Source organism: Salmo salar, chromosome 21, assembly GCF_965601325.2.
Source record: "Salmo salar chromosome 21, fSalSal1, whole genome shotgun sequence".
In the NCBI taxonomy this organism is placed as follows: Eukaryota; Metazoa; Chordata; class Actinopteri; order Salmoniformes; family Salmonidae; genus Salmo; species Salmo salar.
This window is the reverse complement of record NC_138311.1, coordinates 29,495,842-29,521,451: the sequence shown is the minus strand read 5'-3', so window position 1 is coordinate 29,521,451 and position 25,610 is coordinate 29,495,842. Positions and strand designations below refer to the sequence as shown.

General features: G+C 43.3%; 1 long non-coding RNA gene across 2 annotated transcripts; it reads right to left on the bottom strand.

The window, feature by feature from the left end:
• Positions 1-25,122, bottom strand: LOC106582051 (uncharacterized). 2 transcript variants are annotated; one of them, XR_014382033.1, is made up of 5 exons: positions 24,928-25,122; positions 17,216-17,536; positions 15,503-15,608; positions 15,228-15,273; positions 1-603 (listed from the first exon to the last, which is right to left on the bottom strand). It is a non-coding gene; the product is annotated as an uncharacterized LOC106582051 (long non-coding RNA). The 2 variants fall into 2 exon arrangements; XR_014382034.1 differs by lacking the exon at positions 17,216-17,536 and having other exon boundaries at positions 24,928-25,081.
• Between the last annotated feature and the right edge of the window lie 488 nt (positions 25,123-25,610).

Here is a 25,610-nt window from a genome sequence, read left to right as displayed (position 1 = left end):
TAAGAAGGCAATGTTTTTAGTTTAATTGTTTTACTCTTACTGTACATTTGAGTGTAATTCCATAGCCAGAGGAGAGAGTAGGTTTACACACATTCCTAATTTATTTACATAAATAAGGTCTTTATGAGGTATAGGTGAATTCACTTTAAAGGGGAAATCTGCAGTAGCTTTGTCAATTTATACATTTGTGATATATACCCATTGATTCTTGAAGAATATAACTTATAAATGCCTCATGAACTTAGTTCAGCTGTTTTACCCTATCAGAACTCGATATATAAGAATATTTTACTCCAATGTTTGCAAACAAACTAAATGTAAACAAACATGGTGCCTCAAAACATGGTGAAAACTATAATTGTTATATAATCAGTCCTTGCATCCATAGCTCTGTCCAGGAATTTGAGAGTGGTTACATTTCTCCAGCCCCATCCTTCAGATTTTTACCAAAACAGGTGGGGAGTGATTTGTTATTGATTCAACTTCTGATTGCTTCTGATGTGTTCAGTAATGTCCGTAGACTGAGTTGAATCTTTCGAAGTACTGACTCCGCTGGCGTTGTGCTCTTTGGGCAGCGTGACCTTGAGATGGGGCATTGCTCTCCTGGAGAGAAGAGAGGTGAGCAGAAGAGAGGAGTGAAGGAGAGAAAAATGAAGATAAGAGATCAATGAGAGGTGAAAAGAGGGGATGAAAGGAGGGAGTTAAAAGATGTAAGACAAAAACAGAAGTTAATGTGACAACGTGAAGAAACGTGACAACATGTGAAGCAACATGTGATAACAAAACTACACATGACAACATCTTAGCACATGTGAGAACATGATCTCATGTGAAATAAACAACATGACAAAACAGGAGGCCAAATTTCAACATATGATCCCATGAGTTGGATACTATTTTTACAGCTAAACTAAGGTGTTAATACTGAAGGACAGTATGCTGCTGTATAATGTTTACCAGGATTTGAACTAACAACTTCTTGGTTGCTAACTACCTGAAGTTCCAGCTGTGCCACCAGGTCTGTGGACATAATGGTGATAGAGTATATATTTATTGGCAACAATACATTTCTGCGCTTTGCCTAAAATTCCAGTAAAAATAAAGTAAATATATACAAAAACATGAAGGTGTTATTTCTTTAAATTAACAGTATGCTACTGTATTCTGATTTAAATTACTATAAAATCTTGTACTGTGATGACAATTGGGATTTAACTTCTTGGTCAATAGCAATCTATAATGTCCTGCTACTGTGCAGCTCCACCACCAGATCTGTGAAAGTAAAAGATATAAGGGCCACAGACTTATTGGAAACATCTAACTGCATCTGGAAGTAACGTCAGCACATTAACTTTGTGAGATGGGAATAGCCGCACACAAGCCTTAGATTACCATGTGCAATGCCAAGCGTCGGCTGGAGTGCTGTAAAGCTTGCCGCTATTGGACTTTGGAGCAGTGGAAACGTGTTCTCTGGAGTGATAAATCACTCTTCACCATCTAGCAGTCCAACGGACTTATCTGGGTTTGGGGGATGCTAGGAGAACGATACCTGCCTTAATGCATAGTGCAAAATGTACAGTTTGGTGGAGGAGGAAAAATGGTATGGGAATGTTTTTCATGGTTTGGGCTAGGCCCCTTAGTTCCAGTGAAGGGAACTCTTAAAGCTACAGCATACAATGATATTCTAGACGATTCAGTGCTTCCAGCTTTGTGGCAACAGTTTGGGGAAGGCCCTTTCCTGTGTCAGCATGACAATGCCCCTGTGCACAAAGCGAGGTGCATACAGAAATGGTTTGTCGAGATCGACGTGGAAGAACTTGACTGGCCTGCACAGAGCCCTGACCTCAACCCCATCGAACATCTTTGGGATTAATTGAAACGGCAACTGCAACAATGTCCCAACATCTAGTGGAAAGCCTTCCCAGATGAGTGGAGGCTGTTATAGCAGCAAAGGGGGGACCAACTTGACATTAATACCCATGATTTTGGAATGAGATGTTGGATGAGCAGGTGTCCACATACTATTGGTCATGTAGTGTATATTCACATGTCACCAAAAAGTTGAATAAAACATTGTTTTGCAATGAAGGCCCACAGTAGCCTTAACAGCACTCTTCGGGGTAGCATCATTGTGTAGCCGGAGGAAGGCTAGTTTCCATCTAACTCTGGTTACATTGACTTGAATACAAAACCTAGGAGGCTCATGGTTCTCATCCCCTTAGACTTGCACAGTAATTATGACAACTTCCGGAGGACGTCCTCCAACCTATCAGAGCTCTTGCAGCATGAACTGACATGTTGTCCACATGTTGTCAAAGGATTAGAGAATTAATCTAGTACTAGCTAACACTGCAGTGCATAAAATGTGGTGAGTAGTTGACTCAAAGGGATAGAAAGACTATAGTTGAACAGTTATGAACAAATAGATTTCTTAAAAAATGAAGGAGAAGCAAGAGCAAAATTGAGAGAGAGAGAGAGCTAGCTATGTTTTGATGTATTTTTTCCACTTTCACTTTCACTTACTTAGCTAGCGAATGCAGCTTGCTAGCTTAGCCTTATCAAACACCCCGGCTCAAACAGACAGGGATGCTATGTTAGCTAGCTGGCTATGGCTATCCAGCACCGGAATTCTTCCAAGTCAATGTAAGCTTTTGGTTTTATTAATTTATTGCCACGGGACCTGCCAGTGTAACTGCTAAACTGCTTTCTGCCTGTACACTGTACTGCATGATTGAAGCGCGTTTACTAACATACTGACCACACCGCTTCCGTCACGTGCTCGAGCACCGGGTGCGCGAGCGTTGCAAAATACATTTACACATAAATGTTATTCAGTCATTGCACCCATGCTGATCGCTAGCGTCTGCGTAGCCAGGCGCTAAAATAGAACTTGGTTTTATTTGTGACGCTTGACGCACTGCAAGTCCCGCCTCTCCCATCTCCTCACTGGTATTTAGGAGCATATACCCATGTGGGTGATTGAAAGATGAACTGAGGTCCATACTCAAGTCCAGTTGGTGGTGGTAATGCGCCTTAAAGTTGGTTGCCAACCGCCATATAAAATCCAAAGACTGCTATTGTTATGTGGCTGCTATGAAAGTAACCATCTGAAGGCACTGCTGAAACATTAATACACTCCAGGCCAAAAGGTTGCAAGTTCAAATCCCGACAGCATTTATGCACACTTAGGGCTAGATTTTAGCGGACAAATCAAATTGTATTTGTCACGTGCGTCGAATACAACAGGTGCAGGTAGAACTTACACGGAAATACTTACTTACAAGCCCTTAACCAAAAATGCAGTTTTAAGAAAAATAAGTGTTAAATAAAAAATACAAATAGTTAAAGAGCAGCAGTAAAATAAAAGTAGCGAGGCTATATACAGGGGGTACCGGTACAGAGACAATGCGCGGGGGCACAGGTTAGTCGAGGTAATTGAGGTAATATGTACATGTAGGTAGAGGTAAACTGACTATGCATGGATAATAACCAGAGAGTAGCAGCAGCGTAAAAGAGGGGGTGGGGGAGAGGGGCAATGGAAAGTCTGGGTAGCCATTTGATTAACTGTTCAGGAGTCTTATGGCTTGGGGGTAGAAGTGTTCAGAAGCCTTTTGGACCTAGACTTGGTGCTCTGGTATCACTTGGCGTTCTGTAGCAGAGAGAACAGTCTATGACTAGGGTGTCTGGAGTCTTTGATAATTTTTAGGGCCTTCCTCTGACACTGCCTGGTATAGAGGTCCTGGATGGCAGGAATCTTGGCCCTGGTGATGTACTGGGCCACACGCACTACCCTCTGTAATGCCTTGCGATTGGAGGCCGAGCAGTTTCCATACCAGGCAGTGATGCAACCAGTGCAGCTGTAGAATCTTTTGAGGATCTGAGGACCCATGCCAAATCGTTTCAGTCTCCTGAGGGGGAATAGGTTTTGTCATGCCCTCTTCACAACTGTCTTGGTGTGTTTGGACCATGTTAGTTTGTTGGTGATGTGGACGCCAAGGAACTTGAAGCTCTCAACCTGCTCCACTACAGCCCCGTCGATGAGAATGGGGGCATGCTCTGTCCTCCTTTTCCTATAGTCCACAATCATCTCCTTTGTCTTGATCACATTGAGGGAGAGGTTGTTGCCCTGGCACCACACGGCTATGTCTCTGACCTTCTCCCTATACGCTGTCTCATCGTTGTCGGTGATCAGGCCTACCACTGTTGTGTCGTCTGCAAACTTAATGATGGTGTTGGAGTCATGCCTGGCCATGCAGTCATGGGTGAACAGGGAGTACAGGAGGGGACTGAGCACGCACCCCTAAGGGGCCCCTGTGTTGAGGATCAGCTTGGCAGATGTGTTGTTACCTACCCTTATCACCTGGGGGCTGCCTGTCAGGAAGTTGAAGAGGGAGGTGTTTAGTCCCAGGTCCTTAGCTTAGTGATGAGCTTTGAGGGCACTATGGTGTTGAACGCTGAGCTGTCGTCAATAAATAGCATTCTCACATAGGTGTCCCTTTTGTCCAGGTGGGAAAGGGCAGTGTGGAGTGCAATAAAGATTGCATCATCTGTGGATCTTTTGGGTGGTATGCAAATTGGAGTGGGTCTAGAATTTCTGGGATAATGGTGTTGATGTGAGCCATGACCAGCTTTTCAAAGCACTTCATGGCTGCAGACATGAGTGCTGCGGGTCTGTAGTCATTTAGGAAGGTTACCTTAGTGTTCTTGGGCACAGGGACTATGGTGGTCTGCTTGAAACATGTTGGTATTATAGACTCAGTCAGGGACAGGTTGAAAATGTCAGTGAAGACACTTGCCAGTTGTCAGTGCATGCTTGGAGTACACGTCCTGGTTATCCGTCTGGCCCTGCGGCCTTGTTAATGTTGACCTGTTGTAAGCTCTTACTCACATCGGCTACGGAGAGCGTGATCACACAGTCGTCCGGAAAAGCTGATGCTCTCATGCATGCTTCAGTTTTGCTTGCCTCAAAGCAAGCAAAAAAATTATTTAGCTCGTCTGGTAGGCTTGTGTCACTGGGCAACTCATGGCTGTGCTTCCCTTTGAAGTCTGTAATAGTTTGCAAGCCGTGCCACATCCGACGAGTGTAGGAGCCAGTGTAGTACGATTCAATCTTAGTCCATTATTGACGCGTTGCCTGTTTGATGGTTCGTCTGAGGGCATAGTTGGATTTCTTATAAACATCCGGGTTAGAGTCCCGCTCCTTGAAAGTGGCTTCTGTACCCTTTAGCTCAGTGCGGATGTTGCCTGTAATCCATGGCTTCTGGTTGTGGTATGTACGTACGCTTACTGTGGAGACAACATCATCGATGCACTTATTAAGCCAGTGAATGATGTGGTGTACTCTTCAATGCTTCTGGAATAATCCCGGAACATATTCCAGTATGTGCTAGCAAAACAGTTAGCATCTGCGTCATCTGCACACTTCTTTATTGACCGAGTCACTGGTGCTTCCTGCTTTAGTTTTTGCTTGTAAGCAGGAGTCAGGAGGATAGAATTATTGCCAGATTTGCCAAATGGAGGGCAAGGGAGAGCTTTGTACACATCTCTGTGTGTGGAGTAAAGTTGGCCTAGAGTTTTTTCCTCTGGTTGCACATTTAACATGCTGGTAGAAATGAGGTCAAACGGATTTAAGTTTCTCTGCATTAAAGTCCCCAGCCACTATGAGCGCCGCCTCTGGATGAGCGTTTTTCTGTTTGCTTATGGCCATATACAGCTCATTGAGTGCGGACTTAGCATAGCAGTTGTTTTGGCGGTGTCGGAGGTGGAACTGCGTTAGAGCTATCAAATCAACAAGCAGCTCCTGGCATTATACTGATAGCAGACATTGTCATTGTCTATGATTGGAGAAAACTGAGGATGGAACAACAACATTGTAGTGACTCCACAAGAATAACTTATAGGATGAATGCAAATACACAGAATAAAAATATTCTTAACTTCTTCGGGGTAGGGGGCAGTATTCCGAAGTTTGGATGAATGAGGTGCCCAAAGTAAACTGCCTGTTACTCAGGCCCAGAAGCTAGGATATGCATATAATTGGTAGTATCGGATAGAAAACACTAAAGTTTCTAAATCTGTTAAAATAATGTCTGTGAGTATAACAGAACTGATATGGCAGGCGAACACCTGAGGACAATCCATCCAGAATGTTTTAGCTCACCACTGATTACAATGCCTTTCTATGGAAATATAAAATAAATACCATATTGCAGTTCCTATGGCTTCCACTAGAAATCAACAGTCTTTAGAAAGACTTTCAGGCTTGTTTTTGGAAAAATGAGCTAGAAATTGTTGTTTTTCTAAGTGGCTCCTAGGTCTGTGAGAGCCGGAATTCTTAATGGTTGGAAGGTGATCAAATACTTATGTCATGCAATAAAATGCAAATTAATTACTTAAAAATCATACAATGTGATTTTCTGTATTTTTGTTTTAGATTCCGTCTCTCACAGTTGAAGTGTACCTATGATATAAATTACAGACCTCTACATGCTTTGTAAGTAGGAAAACCTGCAAAATCGGCAGTGTATCAAATACTTGTTCTCCCCACTGTATGTCTGCGTATTGGAGTGTGCCCCTGGCTATCGGTAAATAGCAAAAACATCTGGTTCGCTTAAAAGCAATTTGAAATGATTTTCACTTTTGATACTTTTGATTTTACTAGGCAAGTCAGTAAAGAACAAATTCTTATTTTCAATGATGGCCTAGGAACAGTGGGTTAACTGCCTTGTTCAGGGGCAGAACAACATATTTTTACCTTGTCAGCTCGGGGATTCGATCTTGCAATTTTTCACTTACTAGTCCAACGCTCTAACCACTAGACTACCTGCCGTCCCGTACTTAAGTATATTTAAAAGCAAATACATTTAGACTTTTACTCGAGTAGTATTTTACTGGGTGACTTTCACTTGAGTCATTTTCTATTAAGGAATCTTTACTTTTACTCAAGTATGACAATTGAGTACTTTTTCCATCACTGGGGAGGGCCTTGTATGCTTGCTTTATCATCTACACACCTACTCACTTATTATTGATATCTACGTAGTCCATTGATGTGAATCACACTGCTCTCTCATTTAGCTATTTGCACCTTACGGATTTTGGTGGTTGTGGATGGCTGTTCACAAATCTAAATGTGTATTTGAACCCAATAATAATGGAATTCAAGAAGTTTAAGCTGCCTATCAATCATTGTTTTTTAAACCACAACACAAACAATACCTCACAGTGATGGGGTGCAAAGAACTGGACTAAATAGTGTGTGATAATGACATACAAGTGTGTGAACAGGTGATTAGAATTCAGGTGATTGGGATCTGGAGAGTGAGATGCATTCAGGGGATCTAGCTGTTTGAGGGTGTGAGTTGGAAGCAGATGTTACAGTACCCCCCCCCCCCCTCCATGGGCGGCTCTTGACGGCCTAGGAAGCTGAGCAGGGGTCCTTCACCTGGGGCGTGGAGCTGGGTGGTCAGGATGGTTACGGTGGAAAGCCAGGATCATGACTGGGTCGAGGACATCCTGGGTGGGGACCCAGGACCGTTCTTTCGGTCCGTACACCTCCCAATCCACCAGATAGCGGATGCAACCAGCCAGGTGCTTGGAGTCAAGGAGGGCTCGGACGGAATAAGCCGGTGCACTGCCGACGTAAAATGGAGGGGGTGCGCCACAGGAGGATGGAGAGGGCTGTACCTCACAGGCTTGAGAAGGGACACATAGAAGGATGAGGAGATCCAGTAATGGCGGGGCAACTGGAGACGGTAGGTGACAGGATTGATGCGGTGTGTTATTTTGAAGGGACCAATGAACCGAGCACTGAACTTTTTGCAGGGGTCATGAAGCCGGATGCCCAGGGTAGAGAGCCACACACGTTGCCCAGGGTGGAAGAGTAGAGTAGGTCAGCGACGCTGGTCAGCAAACCTTTTCTAGGGAGAGGGAAGCTTGATGGAGGTGCCGATGTGCGGTCTCCCAAACCTGCTCGCTCCGTCGAACCCACTCGTCGACGGCAGGCACAGTTCCGGGCTCTGTCTCCCATGGGAACACAGGGGGTTGGTATCCGAGGACACACTGAAAAGGAGTGAGATGGAGTGAGGAATGCAGCATGGAGTTCTGTGCGTATTCGGCCCAGGCTAGATAGCGACTCCACTCGTGTAGTTGGTGGGTGCAGTGTTGGCAAAGGCACTTCCCTATTTTCTGATTCAGGCGTTCCGTCTACCCGTTGGTTTGGGGATGGTATCCATAGGATAAGCTGATGGAGACCCCCAGTTGGTTGCAGAAGGCTCGCCACACCCTGGAGACGAACTGGGGTCCCTGATCCAAAACAATGTCTTCTGGGATCCCATAAGGACGAAACACCTGTTGGAACATGCACTTGGCCATTTCCATGGCATTGGGTAGATGCAGAAGGGGGATTAGTTGGCACATCTTGGAGCACCGGTCCACTACAACTGAAAAAGTCGTGAAGCCTGAAGAGTAGTCGTGAAGCCTGGCAGATCCGTGAGGAAATCCATGGCGATGTGGGACCATGGTCTATGTGGTGTAGGTAAAGGTTCGAGCTAACCGGTAGGTAGTTGGCGAGGGCTCTTTGCCCAAGCACAGACAGGACAGGAAAGAATGTAATCTCGGATGTCGGCTGTTAGGGATGACCACAAGAACTTGCTTGTCTGTAGGGGTCTGACGGACGCAGGGACATAGGTCTTCTCGGAGTGAAGGAGGCCAATCTGAAGGGTGAAACTTTCAGTCATGCAAGTCACAAGACCAATTCCGAGAGGTTGTCCATCCAGCGCATTAATCCTAAAGGGAGAATTAACAGGGATTAGCTTGACTCGTAACTGTTGTGCCAATTGTTCATCAATGAAATTTCCTGCAGCTCCCAAGTCCCTCCACAAACTGAGTGACCCCATTAGCAGAAAGAAGAGCCGGGATCCCAAACTGCCTTTTGGTAATGTTCAAAAACGTAGAGGTGCTTACCTGGGCGGAAGTGGAGGGGTTGTGGTCACCCCTTCGTGGGGGGCGAATCAGACAGCTATTGAGTTAGGTGGTTACTCTCTCCACAATAGAGGCACAGATTCACGTAACCTCCGGTGTCTCTCGGCAGGCATGAGAGGGGCGTGGCCGAGTTGCATGGGTTCGGGGCTATTGGACCTTGTTGGACGAGAGAAGGGTTTGGAAGACTTGCAGGCCATGGATGACTGTATAGGTCTGCGGTCCACCAGCAGGTTGCCAATGGATATGGACATCTGGATGTATTAGTTTAGTTTAGGTTCACGACGAAAAGTAAAAAAAATTATCTATTTACGTTCGTTCAAACATGTCAAACGTTGTTTAGCATCAATCTTTAGAGCCATTTTTAACGTGAAACATCAGTAATGTTTCAACCCGACCTCTCCTGTGTCTTGAAAAATGTATTTGAAAAATGTATCGCATCACATGATTGCGCAGGTGCAGCCAATAATGAAGTGACGACATCCCAGGGAGGTCAACTTCTCTTCCTTGTCATCCGGTCTCTGTTCATCATAGACGCTTCAAACAACTTTATAAAGATCGTTGACATCTAGTGGAAGCCGTAGGAAGTGCGAAATGAATCCTTTCTCACTGTGGTATCTAATAACAATGACTCAAAAAAAATAGTACAGCCACAAAATTATTTTTTTTTCTCAGGTTTTTGCCTGCCATATGAGTTTTGTTATACTTAGACACCATTCAAACAGTTTTAGAAAATTCAGAGTGTTTTCTATCCAAATCTGATAATAATATGCATATCCTAGCTTCTGAGTTGGTGTAGGAAGCAGTTAAAAATGGGCACATATTTTTTTCAAAATTCTCAATACTGCCCCCTAGCCCCAACAGGTTAACTTCGTCCCACCTACATAACAGCCAGTGGAATCCTGTGGCGTATTATTGAAATACCTTAGAAATGCTATTACTTCAATTTCTCAAACATATGACTATTTTACACCATTTTAAAGACAAGACTCTCGTTAAGCTAACCACACTGTCCGATTTCAAAAAGGCTTTACAACGAAAGCAAAACATTAGATTATGTCAGCAGAGTACCAAGCCAGAAATAATCAGACACCCATTTTTCAAGCTAGCATATAATGTCACAAAAACCCAGAAGACAGCTAAATGCAGCACTAACCTTTGATGATCTTCATCAGATGACACACCTAGGACATTATGTTATACAATACATGCCTGTTTTGTTCAATCAAGTTCATATTTATATAAAAAACCAGCTTTTTACATTAGCATGTGACGTTCAGAACTAGCAAAACCCCCGCAAACTTCCGGTGAATTTACTAAATTACTCACAATAAACGTTCACAAAAAGCATAACAATTATTTTAAGAATTATAGATACAGAACTCCTCTATGCACTCGATATGTCCGATTTTAAAATAGCTTTTCGGTGAAAGCACATTTTGCAATATTCTAAGTAGATAGCCCGGCATCACAGGGCTAGCTATTTAGACACCCAGCAAGTTTAGCACTCACCAAAGTCAGATTTACTATAAGAAAAATGTTATTACCTTTGGTGTTCTTCGTCAGAATGCACTCCCAGGACTTCTACTTCAATAACAAATGTTGGTTTGGTCCCAAATAATCCATTGTTATATCCAAATAGCGGCGTTTTGTTTGTGCGTTCAAGACACTATCCGAAAGGGTAAAGAAGGGTGACGAGCATGGCGCATTTCGTGACAAAAAATTTCTAAATATTCCATTACCGTACTTCGAAGCATGTCAACCGCTGTTTAAAATCCATTTTTATGCAATTTTTCTCATGAAAAAGCGATAATATTCCGACCGGGAATCTGCATTTAGGTAAACAGACGAAAGAAAATAAAGCATGGGGTCGACTCGGGCATGCGCCTAAGCCCATTGTCCTCTGATCGGCCACTTGCCAAAAGCGATAATGTGTTTCAGCCAGAGGCTGCCTCAATATCATTCAGCTTTTTCCCAGGCTTTGAGAGCCTATGGGAGCCGTAGGAAGTGTCACGTTACAGCAAAGATCCTCAGTCTTCAATAAAAAGAGCCAAGATGAACAACAACTTGTCAGACAGGCCACTCCCTGTTCAGAATCCTCTCAGGTTTTTGCCTGCCATATGAGTTCTGTTATACTCACAGACACCATTCAAACAGTTTTAGAAACTTTAGGGTGTTTTCTATCCAAAGCCAATAATTATATGCATATTGTAGTTACTGGGCAGGAGTAGTAACCAGATTAAATCGGGTACGTTTTTTATCCGGCCGTGTCAATACTGCCCCTACCCCCAACAGGTTAACTTCTTGCGGATCAGTGGGACGCTAGCGAAATTGCAGAGCGCCAAATTCAAAATAAATTACTATAGATATTAAACTTTCAGAAATCACAAGTGCAATACATCAAAATAAAGCTTAACTTGTTGTTAATCTAGCCGCCGTGTCAGAGAGTCATTATTGTCTTTACTGGAGAAAAATACCAAATAACGCACTCTCATTCACACGCTTGGAAACACTAGAGCCAAAATGGGAGCCACCTAGAAAAACGACAATTTCTGGCAAATGTTTTCAAAAACCAGCCTGAAACTATTTCTAAAGACTGTTGACATCTAGTGGAAGCCCTAGGAACTGCAATCGGGCACGATTTCGCCCTATTATAAAAGTGCCAGCCATTGAAATCAGTGGTAGGATGATTTTTTTGGGGGGGGGGATGGTTTGTCCTCGGGTTTTCGCCTGCCATTTTAGTTCTGTTATACTCACAGACATTATTTTAACAGTTCTAGAAGCTTTAGAGTGTTTTCTATCCAAATCTACCAATTATATGCATGTCCTAGCTTCTGAGCCTGAGTAGCAGGCAGTTTACTTTGGGCACGCTTTTCATCCGGACGTCAAAATACCGCCCCCTATCCCAAAGAAGTTAAACCTCTGCAGGCCAGTTCGGTCTGTAACTCCCGATTAAGACCCCTCCGGTAGACTGTAAGGAGAGCTGGTTCACTCCATCCGCTGCCGGCAGCCATGGTACGGAACTCAAGGGCATACTCAGTGGTGGAGCGACGGCCCTGTCGCAGCTCACATAACAGGTCCCCATTGTGACGACCTGAAACTGAATGGTTGAACACTTCCTTGAAGAGGGCGTGGAAACGTGATTCAGAGGACAGATCAGAACTTTGAGCGGGCCACAGGGCTGTGACCCAATCCAGAGCTTTGCCTGTGAGTAGGGAGATGATGAAGTCCACCCTGTCTTTGTCAGAGGTGAAGTCAGCGGGGTGATGGTCTATGTACAGGTTACACTGCATGAGAAATACTTGACATATTAGGCATGGATATGGGGGGAGATGAACGAGAGGAGGCTGTGGCATCTGATATGGGGAAGCAGGAATGGACTGGCGAAGGAGATTGCAGAGTGCATCGATTCGTTCCTTTTGTCGGGCCAGACGTAGCTGCAGCTCCGCTGAATCCATCTGTCGTTTTTTTGGTGAGGTTTCAAACACAGGGCGCAGCAGGTTTATTGCAAAGGACCACAGGCTGAGGCAGGTAGCTTGATCCAGGGGCAGGCAGAAGGTCATACACAGGGGGTCCAAAAGGGCAACAGTACAGGCAGGGTAAAGGCTAGAGGCCTCGTTAGTGAGGCAGGCAAAAACTATCATACACTGGAGGAGTACATCACGGGAAAACCAGCACTCTGAAAGACGTGTGTCACAAAACAAACAATACCTCACAGTGATGGGGTGAAAAGAACTGAACTAAATAAATAGTGTGTGATAATGACATACAGGTGTGTGAACAGGTGATTAGAATTCACGTGATTGGGATCTGGAGCGTGAGCTGCGTTCAGAGGATCTCTCCTTCATAACTGTTTGAAAAGCATTCACTGGGAAACTTGTTGAGAGAATGGAAAGCGTGTGCAAAGCTATCATGAAGGCATAGGTTGGCTACTTTGAAGAATCTCAAATATAATATATATTTTGATTTGTTAAACACTTTTTTGGTTACTACATGATTTCATGTGTTATTTAATCGTTTTGATGTCTTTATTATTATTCTACATTGTATGAGTAGGTGTGTCCAAACTTTTGACTGGTACTGTATATAAAGTGTAATATTGGGATGCATACTTAAAATGTTATACATTTCATCTCTATATCTGACATGGTACAGGTGTCTTCTTTTTTAGGCCCATAACCATGTGTCTGAGGTGTATACTTTTGTTTCAAAGTAGATTTCAAAGTAGATTTGTCTGTGTGACCTTGATTTATCCCACTTCAGTATAGGGTTTTATTAATGACACTGAATTTAAATCGGCAACCACAAGAAAAGCATCCTCCGGATGTAAGTTATCCTCCTTGTTTATAGCCTCGTACAGTTCGTTGAGTGCCAGCTTGCTCTTTTTCTTGTCCTGAGATGGAATGTACAGTGCATTCAGAAAGTATTCAGACCCCTTGTCTTTTTCCACATTTGGTACATTACAGCCTTATTATAAATGTAATTAAAAAAGAAATAATCCCTCATCAATCTACACACAATATCCTCCTAATGACAAAGCAAAAACAGATTTTAAAGTAAAAACTGAAATAACATATTTACATAAGTATTCAGACCGTTTACTCAGTACTTTGTTGAAGCACCTTTGGCACCAATTCCAGCCTCGAGTCTTCTTGGGAATGACGCTACGAGCTTTACACACCTGTATTTGGGGAGTTTCTCCCATTCTTCTCTACAGATCCTCTCAATCCTCATTTCACAAGTGAGAAATCACATTATTTCAAGTGAAATTTCACGTTTCATGTGTTTTTGTAACACTTCACATGTGAAAACGTGTTTCTGGAAAACTTCACGTGACATTTCAGATGTGAAATCATGTGAAAACATTTGTTTTATGAACACTTCACGCAACATTTCACATGAAAACGTGTTTTTGAAACACTTGATCATGTTTTCATGTGTAATTTCATGTGTTATTGCTGTTCAGCTAAAACACTAATGCAGTATCCTATTACTGTAGAAATGTACTGTAAAATGAAAAAAATATCTCAAAATTAACAGCAATGGCCAACTGCGTAGTTTCATGTTATCGTGAACGTTAATGTGAAATTTCACATGTGAAAATGTGTTTTTGTAACACTTCATGTGACATTTCACTTGTGAAAATGTGTTTCTGGAACACTTCATATTTGACATTTCATGCGAAATAATGTGAAAACATGTTTTTGGAACACTTCACGTGACATTCCACATGTGATGACATGTTTTCATGTGTAATTTCATGAGTTATTGCTGTTCAGCTAAAATATGACTCCACCTTTGATTTGAACTCATAACCTCTGAATGTGAAGTACACTGATCTTTCTGCTGCACCACAAAGACTGTAGCATTCTTCTACACATGAATTACCTATAATACATCTCTGCACTTAGCAAAAGAGTGCCATCTGCACTGCTATTTTAGCCCAGAATATAATCCGATCAAGGTCATAGGCATTGCAGCTTTTAAAGGCAATGTTTCTGTGTTCCTGGAGACTCCATTCACGGTAAATGCTGCATATGTCAGCTCAATCGGATATTACTTTTGGATTTCTATCGCAGAATCTGTTACGTTTCAGCAATAACAGATTGAATGGAGACCTTAGTTATCCGTTATTCTGACTATTCTCTCATCATTGATTTCTTTGACTTATTTCTGTAATATTAAAGTTTTCTGTATAGTTGTCTAATGTTGGTGGTGCCTATTATTCTGTTTTAATGTTACTCATGAATCACTATGATAAATACAATTGTTTTTCTTTAGTGTATTTTTAACAAAGCTGAGATTTACTTTGATGTCCAAAGTGTAGGACTACAAGTGAAATCAGTTATTGACACAGACATGGTGGTGTAGCAGGAAAATTGGGATTCCATGAACCAAGAGGTTGTGAGTTCCCATCCCAGGTAAGGACATGTTTAATAATAATGAATGTATAAGCTGATTAAGAGAAGACAACATCCCTGGTTTTAGGCAGAGGCTGTGCAAACTTGTGTTCATCCAGCCCCCAGGATGACATTTCCCATTTTCTAAAACTCCTTACATTGAAAGGCACTCACTTTTTTTTTAAAACAACATAAACATAAGTAGGATGTGTAAAGGTTTAAGTGTGTAAGGAAAACATGAAAAACAGGAGTTTGAGAAGATGTGAAATGGTGTCCTGGGGGCAGGATGAACACAGGTTGAGCAGCCATTCCGTTTAGAAAAATGATCAAGTGCTTTCAGCTACTGACCTCTCCTCGCCTTTCACAATGACTTGTCTGTTCTTTTTTTATTTTCCTGCAGAAACAAGATAACATGTATTAGGGCTGGGATTCAATCCAATCGTGCTGTGTGGGCGTTGCACCTTTTAAAGGCACTCTTTCAGTATTAGTGGAGCCCACTATCACAGTAAATGCTGCATATGTCGGCTCAATCGGAAATTACCTTTTAAATGTCAAACGTGCTATAACGTGGATCGACCAATGATCAGATTGAGCCCTTAGATACACTTCTTTGAGTTACTCACCTACACAGCCAGACCATACAGCAGATACCAATGAACAGAGCCACTCCTCCAATAGCAGACGGAATTGTGAAGACCAACAACATCTGTAGGCCATTTTCAGCATTATCTGTGTTAAATCAAACCGACAAAACAAAATTGGGATTATCAGAAAAGTCTCAAAGATCTAAAATGAGTGTCATATTCCTTTGCTTTACAACAATATATTAAATTGGGGGAATAACATTCAATATTAATTGTTTGCAATAATTATCACAATAATGTCCACACAACAACATCTGATTGGTAAATTGAACACTGTGGCTGTTCAATTTTAACACTTTTGAAGTGTTTATATGAGAACCACCAGAAAGTGTTGAATTTACACTTTGCAACATAATATTTTACACGAACTCTTTGTTAAAGGTACACTGTTATGGTGTTCCCTACTACCTTGTATTTAACACTTTAGAAATAGATTTATACAAGGTCAGTGTTAAAGGTACACTGTTATGGTGTTCACTGATACCTTCACAGCAAATTCTCCAGTGTTAAATTAACACTGGTCCTGTGTCTAATTAACACTGGTCCTGTGTCTATAAGGGTACACACTTTTCAGTGTTAAATTAACATACTGCTTAGTGTAAAGCCTTATTTGCATATTTCCCAGAGTGCCTTTCAATGTGAAATGTAGAGTTACCACCCATGACTGTATTTGTTAGTGACAAGACATGGTTGTTGCATTCGTCCATTTTCAGTCCTGTGGCCTTCAGGAAGTGAGATCCTAAGTGAATGTTATCATTACAATCTAATTGTTTAACACAATACCACAGGTACTTCATGAGACCTTATTATGATGGCCTAGTTTTACCCTAATACAAAGGCCTGCAAGTCACATTATGCTGGTTTGCAAAGTGATGTGTAATTCCTATTGGAATCCAGCCGGAGTGGGGATAGCCATCATAGGCTGTCATTGTAATTAAGAATGAGATCTTAACTGGTTTGCCATGTTAAATAAAAGTTAAATGTAAAAAATAGCCTACCGTTGGAATTGTATTCACCCGTAACCCGCATTCAGAATGACTGTTTGTTTTAAAAGACTAAGATATGAGACTACCTTCAGCATCTAAACTGGAACAACCATTTCAGTAAAGGGGAGCAATAAATCCATATAACAGATTGGATTATCTTAGAAAAATGTATCTTATTTATATAAGCATAAGATTAATCAATCAATATACATGCAAAAACATAGATAGTGAAACAAACGATTCGAAAAAATGCTGGAAAATATGATAATGATGTTCGTGGTTTTGGTTTAACACCGGTTATTAACACCAACACTGGGGTTCTTTTACACCAATGAGTGTTAATTTAAGACTTACAGAGTTAATTTAACACCTGAATCAAAATGACAAATATTACACAGAAAAATCTACATTAGGTAATACGGGCCAATTTAACACCCTGATATGTTTTTACACCAGCATAAAAAGCAACACCAGCTGGTGTTCAGTCCATTCAGAGTAACAGAAAGTAACACCAAAACCATATCAACACCAAAACTGCTAACACTAGGATATGAACAATGACGATTTTCCTGGGCAGTTTTGCTCATGTCACAATTCCTGTGCAGTTTTGGTCATGTCACAATTCTACTTTACTTTATATCTAGTCTTACAGAATACGGTTTCTTCTCCACGTTTTACAGTATCAACAGAAAATCACAATCATTACCTATGAGGTTATCTGTGATAGTCAAATTCCACTCCATTGTCTTAACACCCCTTCGATCTGTGACAGTACAGTTGTAGGTCCCGGTGTCAGTTAGCTCTACAATAGATATAATAAGCTCTGTAGGAGTAAGAGAGTCAGCACTCATCCTGCCTGAGGTGAAGTTTCTGTGAGTTCTTTTCCCCTTGGAATGAGAGAGAATAAGAACCGTGTCCTTTCTCCAGATGACTTGATTAGTTGTGTTCGTCATGGATTCATTGCACACCAAATAAACATCTTCTCCCAAAGAAGCTGATTTATTTGTTTTAATTTTTGTCACTGACTCTATGGGAGAGAAAAGAACAAAGACAATGTTTACAGACAGACAGGCAGGTAGGCAGATAGACAACAAGGTGATCAGATATTAAACAAGAAGGTCTGAATTCATTATTACTGTGTAACGCCCTGGCCATAGAGAGGGGTTTTTGTTCATTATTTTGGTTAGGCCAGGGTGTTACATTGTTCCTTTTTCTATGTTTTTGTATTTCTTTGTTTTGGGCTGAGTAGGGTTCCTAATCAGAGGCAGCTGTCTATCGTTGTCTCTGATTAGGAATCATACTTAGGCAGCCTGTTTTCGTTTGGGATTTTGTGGGTAGTTGTTTCTGTTGTGTGGTTTGCACCGGCAGAACCGTTGGCTTTCGTTTTCCCTGTTTGTTTTTTGAAGTGTATCATTAAAAATCATTATGACCACTTACCACGCTGCATCTTGGTCCCCTCTTCCAGATGATTGTTACAGAACTACCCACCACAACTGGATCAAGCAGCGTGCTCGGGAGGAGATGGACACCTGGTCTCATCAGGAGTGGATTGGGAGGAGAGACTGGACTTGGGGCCAGGTGATCGACAGATATCGGAGCCTACCCGGGAAGAACGAGAGGCAGCCCCCAATTTTTTTTTGGGGGGGCCACTGGTAGTTCGGCTGGACCAGGGGTGAGGCCTGAGTCAACTACCCATGCTTTTCAGGTGCCTGCCTCTCGCACTCTCTCTCTCCAGTACATCCTGTTCCTGCTCCTCGCACTAGCCTTGTAGTGCCTCCTCCCAGGGCCAGAGCCGCCAGAGCCTCCCGCCAGTCCGGAGCCGCCAGAGCCGCCCGCCAGTCTGGAGCCGCCAGAGCCGCCCGCCAGTCCGGAGCCGCCAGAGCCGCCCGCCAGCCTGGTGAGTCCGCCAGCCCGGAGCCGCCCGCCTGTCCGGAGCCGCCAGAGCCGCCCATCTGTCCGGAGCCGCCAGAGCCGCCCGCCTGTCCGGAGCCGCCAGAGCCGCCCACCTGTCCGGAGCCGCCAGAGCCACCCGCCTGTCCGGAGCCGCCAGAGCCACCCGCCAGCCTGGTGAGTCCTGTGCCTGCGCCAGGCCTCCTTCATGTCTCACCAGCCTGGTGAGTCCTGTGCCTGCGTCCAGGGCCAGGCCTCCTTCATGTCTCCCCAGCCTGGTGAATCCTGGGCCAGAGCCGCCAGAGCCGCCCGCCAGCCCGGAGCCACCAGAGCCACCCGCCAGCCTGGTGAGTCCTGTGCCTGCGCCTAGGGCCAGGCCTCCTTCATGTCTCCCCAGACTGGTGAGTCCTGTGCCTGGGCCCAGGGCCAGGCCTCCATGTCTCCCCAGCCTGGTGAATCCTGGGCCAGAGCCGCCAGAGCCGCCCGCCAGCCCGGAGCCGCCGGAGCCGCCCGCCTGTCCAGAGCCGCCAGAGCCGCCCGCCTGTCCGGAGCCGCCAGAGCCGCCCGCCTGTCCGGAGCCGCCAGAGCCACCCGCCAGCCTGGTGAGTCCTGTGTCTGCGCCCAGGGCCAGGCCTCCTTCATGTCTCCCCAGCCTGGTGAGTCCTGTGCCTGCGCCCAGGGCCAGGCCTCCTTCATGTCTCCCCAGCCTGGTGAATCCTGGGCCAGAGCCGCCAGAGCCGCCCACGAGCCCGGAGCCGCCGGAGCCGCCAGAGCCACCCGCCAGCCTGGTGAGTCCTGTGCCTGCGCCTAGGGCCAGGCCTCATTCACGTCTCCCCAGCCTGGTGAGTCCTGTGCCTGTGCCCAGGGCCAGGCCTCCTTCATGTCTCCCCAGCCTGGTGAATCCTGGGCCAGAGCCGCCAGAGCCGCCCGCCAGCCCGGAGCCGCCAGAGCTGCCCGCCAGCCTGGTGAGTCCTGCGCCTGCGCCCAGGGCCAGGCCTCCTTCATGTCTCCCCAGCCTGGTGAATCCTGGGCCAGAGCCGCCAGAGCCGCCCGCCAGCCCGGAGCCGCCAGGGACGCCCGCCAGCCCGGAGCCGCCAGGGACGCCCGCCAGCCGGGCGCAGCCAGAATCGCCCGCCAGCCGGGCGCAGCCAGAATCGCTCGCCAGCCGGGCGTAGCCAGGGTCGCCCACCAGTCCTCCGGCGCAGCTAGGGGCGCCACCTAAGTGGCCGAAGCCAAAGGTAGAGCGTGGAGCGGGGTCCACGTCCCGCACCGTAGGAAGGCCCACCCAGACCTTCCCCTTCAGAGTCAGGTTTTGCGGCCGGAGTCCGCACTTTTGGGGGGGGGGGGGGGGGGGGGGGGGTACTGTAACGCCCTGGCCATAGAGAGGGTTTTTTTTTCTTTATTTTGGTTAGGCCAGGGTGTTACATTGGGTGGGCGTTCTATGTTTCTTTTTCTATGTTTTTGTATTTCTTTGTTTTGGGCCGAGTAGGGTTCCTAATCAGAGGCAGCTGTCTATCGTTGTCTCTGATTAGGAATCATACTTAGGCAGCCTGTTTTCATTTGGGGTTTTGTGGGTAGTTGTTTCTGTTGTGTGGTTTGCACCGACAGAACTGTTGGCTTTCGTTTTCCCTGTTTGTTTTTTGAAGTGTATCATTAAAAATCATTATGACCACTTACCACGCTGCATCTTGGTCCCCTCTTCCAGACGATCGTTACATACTGAAACAAGGCCCTAGTGGTAAATATAAACATCCAGTCCATTTAAAAAATTGGAGGCCCCTTACACTACAGTGTTGTGATGCATAAATTCTAGCAAAGTGTGTAGCCCATAGAATTAAAAAGGTATTGTTGGATATTATTCATCCTAATCAGACAGATTTTTTTACATGGACAATACATTGAAGATAATATAAGACAAGTACTGTAAACAACAGAACATTATGAATAATCTGGGAAACCCGGCCTGGTATTCATAGCTGACTTTGAAAAGGCTTTTGATAAAGTATGACTTGCATTATAAATGCATAGAACATTTCAATTTTGGAGAATCTCTTATATAATGGTTAAAGTTATGTATAGTAACCCCAGGTGTAAAATAGTAAATAATGGCTACTTCTCAGAAAGTATTAAACCGTCAAGAGGAGTAAAACAAGGTTGTCCATTATCGGCATATCTACTTATTATGGCCATTGAAATGTAAGCTGTTAAATTAGCTCTAACAATAACATCAAGGGCCTAGAAATCTAGGGCTTATAATCGAAGGTGTCATTGTATGCTGATTATTCATGTTTTATTTTAAATCCACAATTTGGATCCTTCCACAGTCTCATAGATGATCTAGATACTTTTTCTAACCTTTCTGGATTACAACCGAATTATGATAAGTGTATTATATTACATATTGGATCACTAAAAATATTACTTTTACATTACCGTGTAGTTTACCAATAAAATGGTCTGATGGTGAAGTGGATATACTCGGAATTCATATATCGAATGAAAGAAATGATCTCACTACAATACATTTTAATAGAAAGTTGGCAAAAAAAGATAAGATCTTGTTATGGTGGAAAGGAAAATACCTGTCTGTTGAAAAATCCCCATTATTAACTATTTATTCATATCTCAGTTTACCTATTTGCTTATGGCTTGTCTACACCTAGCGACTTGTTTTTTTAATTATATGAGCAAAACATATTCAATTTTATTTGGAACGGCAAGCCAGATAAAATTAAATGGGCCAATTTATATAATTAATATGATTTCGGAGGGCAGAAATGTTGAAATATTAAAGCATTAGACCTCTCACTAAAGGCTTTAGTCATACAAAAGTTACATTTAAATCCAAACTGGTTCTCTAGCAGATTAATAACAATGTCTCACCCCATGTTCAAGAATGGCCTTTTCCCCTTTATTCAGATTACAACCTCTCACTTTCGGTTATTTGAAAATGAAATGATCTCTAAAATATTGTTAATTTTAAAACAAGCCATAAAAAGTTGGTTGCAATTTCAGTTTAATCCACCAGATAAAAACAAATATTTTTGGAATAAAAAATAAAAAAGGTATAATCTTTGTAAATTATATTATAAATAGGACTGGTGGAGTTATGTTACACATGCAGCTAATAAAAATATATGGAAATGTTGTCACGTTCTGACCTTAGTATGAGGTCATTTTTCCATAGTAGATTGGTCAGGGCGTGACGGGGGTGTTTTTGTCTATGTATTTTGGGTTTTCTGTTTTCTATGTGGGTTGTCTAGATTGTCGTTCTATGTTGTATTTTCTATGTTGGTGCCGGGTATGGTTTCCAATCAGAGGCAGGTGTTTTTCGTTGTCTCTGATTGGAAGCCATACTTAGGCAGCCTGTTTTTCATGGGGTTTTGTGGGTGGTTGTTTTCCGTTTTAGTCTTTGTACCTGACGGGACTGTGATGGTCATTTTTGTTATTTTGCAAAGTGTTTTCATTAAAAGTAAATTATGAGCACTTCACACGCCGCATTTTGGTCTCCTTTAGACGACCCCCATTACAGAACCACCCACCATGATTGGATCAAGCGGCGTGCCCGGGTAGATATGGACACCTGGTCAGTGGAAAAATGGTGGGAAAGGAGAAACTGGACTTGGGGCCAGGTAATCGAGAGATTTCGGAACTTACCTGGAAGAAAAGGGAGGCAGCCCCCAAAAAATGTTTTGGGGGGGCACACGAGTAGTTTGGCTGGGCAAGGGTTGAGGCCTGAGTCAACTACTCGTGCTTTTTGTAGCGAGCATGTGCCTGCCTCTCGCACTCTCTCTCCAGTGCGCCTCTGCAGCACAGTATGTCCTGTGCCTGTTCCTCGCACTCTTCCTCTAGTGCGCGTCCATAACCCGGTATGGCCAGTGCCTGCTGTGAGCACTCGGCCCTTAGTGTGTCTCCCCAGTCCGATGAGACCGATTCCTGCTCCTCGAAAAAAGCCTCCAGTGATAGTCGATGGTCCGACGCCCGTAAGGATTATCCTTGGCAAGGAACCTATTGAAATGGATCCCAGATCCTCTAGCGGCGGCTTGGAGGTCGGAACCTCCAGTAGTGGACGTTGTGACAAATGTCTGCTCTACTCAAAATTACAACTGACTAATTGCGACATTACCGCAAAAATGGAAGCGGCAAGTGGAAGGGGAAGAAAATAAGGAACTTATCTGTCATCCTTGCATTAAAGACCAAAATTGGCTAAAGAAAATTGTGATAAATAAAAAAGTATACCAGTTTCATTTAAGGACCAAAAAATGTACAGCTGTGTCATATAGATTGCAAAATAGTTGAAAAGATATTTTCGATGTACCGATTCCATGGCACATGGATTATGATCTGATACACAAAACACCGCTGGATTCAAAACTTTGTTTTTCAAGTAATGCGATGTTATATACATACCAGTCAAAAGTTCAGACATGCCTACTCATTCAAGGGTTTTTCTTTATTTTGACTATTTTCTACATTGTGGAATAATAGTGAAGACATCAAAACTATGAAATAACACACATGGAATCATATGTAACCAAAAAAGTGTTAAACAAATCAAAATATATTATCCCAGTTTTGTTGTGACAAGGTGGGGGTGATATACAGATGATAACCATATTTGGTAAAAGACCAAGTATTAGGGAAAGAACAGCTCAAATAAATGAAGAGAAATGACAGTCCATCATTACTTGAAGACATGGTCAGTCAATGCATAAAATTTCAACAACTTTGAACGTTTCTTCAAGTGCAGTCGCTAAAACCATCAAGCACTATGATAAAACTGGCTCTCGTGAGGACCACCACAGGAAAGGAAGACCCAGAAGTACCTCTGCTACAGAGGATAAGTTCATTAGATTTGTCAGCCTCAGAAATTGCAGCCCAAATAAATGCTTCACAGAGTTCAAGTAACAGACACACCTCAACATCAACTGTTCAGAGGAGACTGCGTGAATCAGGTGTTCATGGTAGCATTGCTGAAAAAAACACTACTAAAGGACACCGATAATAAGAAGAGACTTGCTTGGACCAAGAAACACGATCAATGGACATTATGGACTGGTGGAAATCTGTCCTTTGGTCTGAGTAGTGCAAATTTGAGGTTTTGGGTTCCAACCGCCGTGTCTTTGTGAGACACAGAGTAGGTGAACGGTTGATCTCCGCATGTGAGGTTCCCACCATGAAGCATGGAGGAGGAGGGGGTGTGATGGTGTGGGGGTGCTTTGCTGGTGACACTGTCAGTGATATATTTAGAAGTCAAGGCACACTTAACCAGCATGGCTACCACAGCAACATTTGTTTTTCAACAGGACAACCTCCAGGCTATGTAAGGGCTATTTGACCAAGAAGGAGAGTGATGGAATGCTGCATCAGATGACCTGGCCTCCACAATCACCCTACCTCAACCCAATTGAGATGGTTTGGGATGAGTTAGACCGCAGAATGAAGTAAAAGCAGACAACAAGTGTTCAGCATATGTGGGAACTCCTTCAAGACTGTTGGAAAAGCATTCCAGGTGAGCTGGTTGAGAGAATGCCAAGAGTGTGTAAAGCTGTCATCAAGGCAAAGGGTGGCTACTTTCAAGAATCAAAAATATAAAATATATTTTGATTTGTTTAACACTTTTTTGGTTACTACATGATTCCATATGTGTTATTTCATAGTTTTGGTGTTTCACTATTATTCTACAATGTAAAAATAGTAAAAATAAAGAAAAACCTTTGAATGAGTAGGTGTGTCCAAACTTTTGACTGGTACTGTATATGGCGGATACAACCATCCCAGCTCTGCAGATTTTTCTGCGAATAGATAGAATCATTAGAAGATTTTGGTACTGTCCATATGTAGCTTGTTTTTGGACGCAGCTTCAGGAATGGCTGAAGAATTGCAGCATTTACCTGGAGCTAACTCTGCAAATTGCACTGCTGGGTGATTTAAAAAGTTTTAGTCAATCAATAAATAATATAGTAATACTCTTAGCAAAAATGTTTATCTTTAACTTACAGTATGTAGAATCAATGAGAATAGAAAGGTTCAGAACTTTTTTGAAACATCACAGCACAATTGAAAAATATATGGAGAATATAAATAAAAACTGGATGGTGTTCAGCAATATATGGGAGGGGCTGAGTGGAGCTGAAGGATGGGACTAAAAACAAACAAAAGATAAGTATTGTAAAATATACTGTGTCCATAAAATTAATATAGTATGTATAAGCTGGAAGTGGAAGCCTAATTGTTATTGTCCTTTAGTTTACTCCAATAAGGGGAGGGATGGTAGGGTTAAGGGAATATATATTTTAAAATCTCTATATATATTTTATATAATAATACAAACATATATGGGGGATTGGAAATGATGCAGACAATTACATTGATGGAAGCTACAATCTATATGCAATATTAAAGCTGATCTACCCCCTAAAAAAGTAGGCAGATAGGCAGGATTGCTGGCACGCACACACACACTCACAAACACACACACACACACACACACACACTCACAAACACACACATAGTACTGTAGTTTACCTGTGTAGACAAGGAACAGCATGATGACCACAGAAACCAAATCCCAGGACAGGAGAGTCGCCATGAAGACCCTGGACGTGACTGACAGAAAGAGACGGACAGAGTGGAGTGGAACTTTAGAGTTAGTGATCAGTGCCACAGCTAGCTAACCAGGAACCATACCACTGTTTCGGATGAGGAAGACGGCGAAAAGAGGAAGTGGTCGTCTTAGAGAGAAGCATAGAGATGTTTAAAACCTCGCAACCATGGAGCTCAGAGACATCACACATACCCATTCAGCAGCGATTACTGAGTGATTGACTGTGTGCTCAGAGTTTGATTTCAAAGTGGAATTAACATCCAAAACATCCAAATTAATTTCATGCCCCATCAATGTCTGTTAAGAAGTGGTGTAACTGGTCGAATTCGTACCACATGATCAACTCATGAGTCGGCGACCCAGGAATTACCATTTGTTTCAATTTCTGGATATTTTGTTAGTGTATGACATATGCAAATACCCTATGTGTTTGGACACCTGCTCGTCGAACACCTCATTCCAAAATCATGGGCATTAATATAGAGTTGTTCCCCCCTTTGCTGTTATAACAGCCTCCAATCTTTTGGGAAGGCTTTCCACTAGATGTTGGAACATTGCTGCGGGGCCATTCAGCAGAGGTGTTGACTCGATTCACATGACCGTA